This window comes from Lycium ferocissimum, chromosome 10 (assembly GCF_029784015.1).
Source record: "Lycium ferocissimum isolate CSIRO_LF1 chromosome 10, AGI_CSIRO_Lferr_CH_V1, whole genome shotgun sequence".
Classification (NCBI taxonomy): Eukaryota; Viridiplantae; Streptophyta; class Magnoliopsida; order Solanales; family Solanaceae; genus Lycium; species Lycium ferocissimum.
The window spans coordinates 37,685,530-37,691,529 of NC_081351.1; positions in this window are offsets into that span (position 1 = coordinate 37,685,530).

Below are 6,000 nucleotides of genomic sequence, written 5' to 3' on the forward strand. Positions count from 1 at the left end.
AGGGTGTGATCCCACTACGTGAGTTATGTTCTTGTAATTTATTTCCTTAAAAGTCTTTGTTTCAACTTCTCTGTAAGAAATAAGTTGCACTAATAATACCATATGAGTTCAGTTTGCCTTAACTTTGAAATGGGTATTCATATATTCCTTCTGGAAAATTTGAATTTGGATATAAAGTTAAATATATTCCGACCATATAATTCCTTGCGGCACTATTGATAGGTTACAGAAAACCTATTCCCCGTCTTCTTCGGGTCTTTCAGAAGTTTTGGTCAGTATATTAAGGAAATTATATCATTCTTAAAGTATTATATTGCTCATCCAATTTCAAATAAATTACATTTTTTGTAATTTGATTCCTATGTTATGCAATAGATGCAGTTTGGTCCTCATTTGTGCATATTCAATTCTGCATATTTTTTTTTTTTTAAGTTTATGCAATTTTAAAGTGTTATTTTGGTTTAAGTTATTAATCTTTATTTGACTGTTTCGTTGAGATTAATATTTTAAAGGGCAAACCAAAATATATTAAAGGATAATTTAGTGTCAATTTTTCAAGATCTAATGAGGTTTCAGGAGTTTCTAAATCACCCTAAGATCATAAAGTATTAAGTTCAGAAGATTTCATATGTATTATAAAATTAAAACAATATCATTAATACCAAAGGTTATAGTCTACAAATTTGAGAGTAGCCAAAGTATCTTAAATTTGATAGTCAAGATGTGTCAACCTTATAAAGGTATGGTATTAATATTGCAATCAATTCATTAGGAAATTAGCCGGTTGCTAGGTACGGTTAATATGGGGAATTGATTTGGGTAGAATGAGACATTTAAATATTAAGAACAAACTTTTTCGATTGCCCAAAGGTACGGTAAAGTTCAAAGAATTTTTGCATTTAAATTGTTTCAGTTCTATAGTTAGTAAGTTCCATGCGGTTTGCAAACTTCTGCCCAAAGGTGATGTTGGAATTTACTAGTGTCAAGTTCATTTGTGTTAAACACAAAACTTTGAATTTTTTGACAGTATTATTCTACGAGAACTTTATGTAGATTTTTGTAGTGCTTTTTGGATGTTCTAATGCACTCTTGCATAAAGTGAATATTGATCTGTATTTTCCCAGTTGCATTTTGGGGATGTCTTTTTTTTTTTTTTTTTTCCGCTGAGCATAAAATAAATAGTTATTTGTACTGGGAATGGAATTATACCATGTGCTTCTTATTTCAAATGGAATATATTAGTCTAATATGTTGTCAAAGTAACCTCTATTAGATAAAATTTATTCCTATTGAACATTAAGCATGTTTTGTCTATGCAAAATAATTATCCCAAAGGAAGATTATTTTGGCCAGATTATAGATAGTCATGAATATGTGATGCATTTAGTAATATCATGCTGGTAATGTGTCAGTCCAAAGAAAGACATATTACTAGGCCGGTTTGGTAGTCAATATTTATGAACTATGTATAAGAGTACTGTCACGCCCCGAACCATGGCACGACGTAACACGCACTCGATGCCTTCGCGTATGCGACCGAGCGAACCACATGGCTTGCTGAATTATCATGAGATATAACATGAGCGGAATACGACATAAACATGATGAGCCTTAATAAACATGAGATTTCAAAATATCAAATAAAATACTTGTTTAAAAATATAAATGTGGATTGTCATAGTTAATAAGCCAAAGAAGGCTGAACATCTGACATAACATGCTGGCTAGTCTATGAAACCTCTAACATGAGTTCGAACTGCTATACTTACTGGGACAAGGCCCCCAGCATACCTTAAATGCATAACTATCATAAAAGTAAATAATGACTAAACCCCGAAGAAGATGGGGCTCACCAAAAGCCGATACGTGGATGATCCTATGAGTAGATCCGTCGTCCGTAAGTCCGTACCGCATCGTGAAACGCAGCCCCTGTGCAATAGAAAGGGACGTCAAAGACATTGAATGTACCGTATGTAAAGCAACCGAATGAAATAAACGTGGCACATGAAATAACATGATAAGAGCCGAAACAAAATCGAAGTCCGGTCATGAACACGAGTATCCGATACATGAACATAAATACATATATAACATGAGTAAAAACATTTTAAGTTAGGAGAACATTAATATAACCGACATATAACCACCACGTTAACACGTGGCGTCTGATCTCTGCCCGATCAGCTAAGCCATCTTGTACCTTGCCGAGGTACAAGACATGAACATGACATGAATGGATCCAAATCCCTCAATGGGGAAAAATATGAAGATATCATCCTAACTGGGCGGAGCGATCCTTATTCTACGCTGCCAAACGTTGTTTCAGGCTATCTAAGCCTTCTCGGTAATCTGTGCAACTCCCAAAAGTATGAACATGAATATAGGCGGCATCTAAGCCCATGATTTTTCATAAACATGACTTGTAACATGGTTTGTAGATATAATATAGCATGAATATATTACATAATATAACTTGCATGAAAACATGGAGACATGTGAGAGTTTCATGAAAATAAGCATAATAGTTCATAACTTGCATGTAAGAACCCATGAAATGCAAATGATGGATTTTTGATGAATTACAGACAGATTCTCAATAACCAAAATGGAATATCAATAATACAATAGCGAACTATTCATAGAAACATGGTTTATCATATTATATATACTTAGGGTTATCATGAACATATCTAGAACCCTAGTTTTTGTCTAATCTCATACTTTCATGGAAGAACGTGGCGTGAGGAAGAACAATGATGCTCCCACACGTAGATAGAAACTTTACATACCTTAGTTGCTCCAAAACTTGAAGAAAAGGTCTGGACTTTTTGAAGAAGAAACAAAGCTTTGAACTTGAAACCTTAAGAAGAGTTATCATTGATCTTTGTAGCTACTGTTCGTGGCTCAAAGGGCACTGCTCCGGACATCGAAATCCAATCTTCACCATTCAAATTTTAGACTTACATGTTATGAATACTCATTTAAAATTTGGGCTCGATCCAACGGTTAGATTACCGGAAAACGCCAATTAAATATTGCTGGTCGGAGTGAAAGTCAACAGAAAAATACTAGGGTTTTCTCTAATTCTTTACAACTCTTGATTTTTATAGGGTACCGGGGTGGATGGATTTATTCTAGTGTTTAGAAATGATGTAACCTTGTAGAATTCAAAGATTCTTGATTGAAAGATTTACCTTAGAGGAAACCTCAAGAAACAAGATTGTCAAACTAAACTCTTGAAGGTTTCTTGATTTTTCTTGATTGCAAGAATGATTTTCTTGCGGTTCTTGAAGGATTGGAGTTCCTAGATTCGTTAGGGATTGAGGTAGAAAGAGTATGAACAACATCTTAGGGTTTATAATAGTGTTAGGGACTTTTTTTTTTCTTCATGAAATAATAAAATAAGGAGTCCCAATTCAAGTAGGAAAAAGGCTCAAAATGTAACCCAAAATTTGAAAATTCTGCTCCGACCAAAGATTAGTAAAACAGGTATAACTCTTAGCAAAGACCTCCACTTGAGCTCTGCAAGATACCGTTGGAAAGATACTTCAAAGGGCTATAACTTTTATGTTTTAAGTTTTCTGAAATTCTCAACGAATCAAGGGGTTATGGGTGCCCGACGTAGGCCTGTCGACCATTTTTGCAAAACACACAAACTTTCAAATTCTCCGCTAAACTCCAACGCTACAAGTCCAACGCTACAAGTCTAAACTTTGTTCTAAGACATGGGATGTAACAAACTTTATTAGTTTTCAAAACACCTTCTACACCTTCCATCTTGGTATCTTTATATCATCATCTTACGAGCCAAATCTTAGCCCGAAGGTACGAGGTATTACAAGTACCACTTACAAATTATTATTTATTTCCAAAGACTAAATAATAATGTTGTGTTAGGTATCTTGAGACGAGCCCTTTTTTAGGATATATATGTGTTTGGAATATGTATATCTGAAGTTCGTCGAAACTAAAGCATATACATATTAAATTTCCGATTGGGAAGAAAAGAGTTCAGAGGCTTCTCGTGTCAATAGATCATATTAGTACAAACTCCATTATTGCGGATCCGCTCATGAAAGGTTGCAACCTAAAGTTTTTTTTTTTATGAGCCTGTAGCTTATATAGATGTCGTTGGACTCTATGATGAGCCACTTCAGTGGGAGCTTGTTGTTTTATTTATGCTTTTGACATGTTTAAGTATATTTTTTTTACAGATTAAAGTTTTATGAAATTTATGAATTTCGTGTGTTTATTGAAAACTCTGAAACTAAAGTTATTGACTTTCAACTGCGGTTTTGCATAAAGTGTAAGAAAGTGATTTTGGACTATTTAAAGTCATAAAGCAGGCAGGGTGGATCTATGTAAGAGTGTGGGAGTGCCACACCACCCGGACGCCTCGGTGGAAACTCCGTGCATATATATGTATAAGAAATTTTATAAATATTATTTGTGCCACCCAAAGAACAAACAGAGTCTGTGGTGACAGTGGCTTAATGCCAAGTTAATCACCCTAGGGACCCAAGTTCGATTCCCTGCTCCTACAACATTAACAACATTTCTAGCATACTGGATTTGTACCATTTTTCTACCTTTCTATTTTATTTTAAGCATAAAATATTGTAAATAGTTTTCTTCTTCCAACAAATCCTTTCTCTTCTCCCAAATTGTCAAAAATTTAATAATCTTTCCTTGCTGTCCCAGCTTCTCTTCCGTTGTTGTTTCTTATATTTACTGTCCTCCTTCTCTTCCGTTGTTGTTTCTTATATTTAGTTTTACATTTTGTTTTATTTTTGATTCAATTATTTAACAAAATACAAAAGAAAAGGGTATGTCTAGCCTTGGTTCAGGCTGATTTAGAAAAGAAATCTTCTTTATGTTAGAGGAGTAGTAATTATGCTTGCAAACTTGAGTTAGTTCTATATAATATTTGGAATAATATTCAGCTATGTAAATCGAAAAGACAAAAAACTTGAACCGCAAGCGATAGTTGATCCAACCAATCAAATGTTTATTCTATTTGGACCATATAAATTGCAATACATCTACTTTTTACAAGAGAGAGTGGCACCCGGAACCTTTAAATCCTGGATCCGCTCTGAAAGCAGGACCAATTGGAAATTGGCATGACTGAGATCAAATTTACATGCAATTTCCATGCTATGCATCCATACTTGATCTATGTCATTGATTTTGCTAATATCGTGACCATTGATGGGTTTAGTGACAAATATATGTTATGAAAACCATTTTGATCCCATATCAGTACGATTAATGGACCAGATTGCTTAGAGATAGCAAATTGTGCGCACTATAAAGTTTTTGGTTGCGTACAATTTTTCAGAAATATACGTGGTCCAAGTGGGAGATTGCTAGAAATTCGCTATTTAGTGGACTCACATATTTAATATAATTGTACATAGATATACCATCAATTAAAGAAACCCATTTTTATGATATAATAAAGTGTTATTTTTATGGGTTATATATAAATCTTATGTTATAAGGTAATGGATTTTATATGCATAGAAACCTAGTTAACTATTCAGTTATAATTGATGGGTTCATAACTGAAAAGTTACACCATTTCTGAAAGGTTACCTTTGAAGAGTCATGTCTCTTCTGAAGAGTTAAATTGGTTGTGACCCCTATGCCACACACGTTATCATTCTTCTCTCTCCCCATCATAGAAAAGAACCAGAAAACATTAACGTGTGAAGGCTCAGAACATCATAACTTTCTTCTATCAATTCTTACAATGGATCAAGGTAAGTATCCTTGCTATTCTTCTAAGAATTCATATCTCTGTCAAATGATTTACTTGCGATCCTGTGTGGAGTGTATAAAGTTTTCCAACAATTTATGCATGATGGAAAATTTTACTTATTCAAGGCATAAATTCTTTAGAAATAAGTGACAAAATTTCGAATACGAAGGCCAAATCATTAAAATATTTGAAGTAGTTATTTGCATAGTTGCATACTGATGTCTGGGGTCACAAAT